Genomic DNA, 2,587 nt, shown 5'->3' with positions numbered 1-2,587 from the left:
AAAAATATTATATATATTTTTCAATATATTTATGAGATGATTTTTGTTCATAACTGTACAGGAACTCTTATAACGCCAGTGTTTGCAAACATTTGTTCACTTTTATGGGATACTATGAATTTTAACAAAACAGCCAGATCAATTTTTACCTCTAATCACATAATAATCTCCATCTCCAGTTCCCCTCTAGCCGGCATCATCTGCACCCCGGTTCCTCACAGGGTCCTTGAGCAGCCCTGTCAGGATGCTCTGCTCTCCACAAATTAAATTCTGCAGCGCTGATTTCAGATGACACAGACCTGAGGATGTCCAGAGGTCATGGGAACTGGAAATATAACTCGCTGAACATCAGGCAAATGAGAAGCAGGGAGGACTGGCTGTCTTTCACAGTCAAAATACTCCCTACGGTAAAATTAGAAGCAATGGCGACTGAATTGCTTCCAGCTGCTGACAGGAGGAGGATTTTGGATCCAGCTATACACCTATAAATGGAATTTGTGTGCATCCTACTTTTTAAAAAAATCTATACTGGAAACTTTGAATTTTGGTATAACTGTATTTCTTTTTTACCCTTTAAGGTTAATCTTTTTAAACATCAGAGATTGTAAAGCCTTTTCTTCCTCTAGCGTTTATTTCACAGCATCAGCATTCACTTATTGTTCCATCTGCTTGTTTGTATTCCAGTTTTCTCCTGTGACGCACACAACGGGGAATGAAATTAAACTTCCAGGAAAGTATTGATTAAGCGAGGCAGAATTTCCATTACATGCCTTGAAGCAAGTGCCATATTGTAGCCCGATGAGAGTCTCTGTGCGGTGGACTCTAACTGAGTTTGGAGACGTCTTTCCTGTCACTTGCTGGGATCAGCAGAGCCCAGATTAATCTCGCAAACACGTTCTGCATTTCTTCACACTTATTTGGTCTTTTGAAAAATAAAAGTGATAAGAAATTCACAATCCGATGACAATTTGGAACCGCAGAGGAATACCAAAGTAATGAAATTCTTCCAAGGCCGCTTGGCTCTCGTTTTCAAGGTGGGAGATGGATATGGTGATGATCAAGTCCCTCAAGACCCTAGGCTACAGTCACTCCACAGTGTGATTTAAAAGGAGACTTCTGCAGGCATAGTGGCTAATGGAAAGAACCTATGGAGACTTGTGGCTGAGATAAAACGAGGAAGAGGAAATAAGGGGTGGCAAAGAGGAGGGTAGAGCAGGAACGGTGCTTCCAGCTCCCTTGTGATTCGGGGAATGAGCATCGATCAGGAAGAGTGTCTGCTGCTGTCTGCTGCTTCTGAGCAGAGTCTCAGCGGTGACTGGTGTGAACATCCCCCCATTCAAAATGCACATCGTCTGACTCCTGTCACCTGTGACAAGACGTCTGCTCGCTACTGCTCCGGGATTCCACAGCTCGTTATACCAAGCAGACGTCAAAGTCTAAATATTTGCTCAATTATTAATGTATTTATGAGGTCAAGTAGGCGGCGTGTTAGCCATCAATCATCCAGGCTTGCTTTCGCTGTCATTAGGATGGGGTTGTGTCTACTCTTGTCAGAAAGATGCTGGGAACACTTCCTCAGAAGCCTGTGGATAAATCTGTCTATGCTGTTGACTCAATGGGCCATAAAAATGTGGACACTGTGATTACAGGGCTTGTTTGAGTTTAGGGTTGAACGCTGATTTCTACGGGAGGTGCCAACTTACTGTGAAAGGAAGACAGGTACCAACATCACAGACTCTCAGTGTCTCCTGCTGCATGATGGAACAGGATTTCCATCATGCAGCCTGCTAAGACATTTACGAGATGGCTTACTTGTAATTATCATTTATCACTGTTATTATATTTGCATAGATTCCAAACCGCTTATTTTTCATTTGGCCAATTTCTTTATAAACCTTCAGGGCTCAACTGGTGGATTGAACCGACTGACCTGGAATATTCTAAGGAAAACTTTCATTTCTATGATTTAAATTTTTGTTCAGCCAGAAAAAAACAAACATATTGACCAAATATTTGGTCAATGGCAAAAGTTAATCTCAATAATTTCTTTAAGTCCCTTTGTTGGCAATGACTGCTGTCAAACGCTTTCTGTAACTCTTCGCAAGATTTTCGCAAACTGTTGCTGGTATTTTGGCCCATTCCTCCATGCAGATCTCCTCTAGAGCAGTGATGGTTTGGGGCCGTTGCTGGGCAACACAGACTTTTAACTGGGCAGAGATCTGGAGACTGGCAAGGCCACTACAGGACTTTGAAAGGCTTCTTATAAAGCCACTCCTTCGTTACCTGGGAAATGTGTTCGGGATCGTCGTCATGCTGAAAGACCAAGACACATTCATTCTTTCCTTTACACGGATCAGTCGTCCTGGTCCCTTTGCTGGATAATAGCCCCAAAGCATGATGTTTCCACCCCCAAGCTTTACAGTAGGTTTGGTGTTCTTTAGAGCAGAGTTCTTACCAAAAAGTTCTATTTTGGCTTATCTGACCATAGGACATTCTCCAATTCATCTTCTGGATCATTCAAAAGCTCTCTGGAAAACTTTGTAGTCTTCTGGAACTGTAGGGTTTGAGTCCCTGTTGGCGTAGTGTG

This window comes from Oryzias melastigma, linkage group LG22, assembly GCF_002922805.2.
Source record: "Oryzias melastigma strain HK-1 linkage group LG22, ASM292280v2, whole genome shotgun sequence".
Taxonomy (NCBI): Eukaryota; Metazoa; Chordata; class Actinopteri; order Beloniformes; family Adrianichthyidae; genus Oryzias; species Oryzias melastigma.
The sequence above is the reverse complement of the archived record's forward strand: the minus strand, read 5'-3'. Positions refer to the sequence as shown.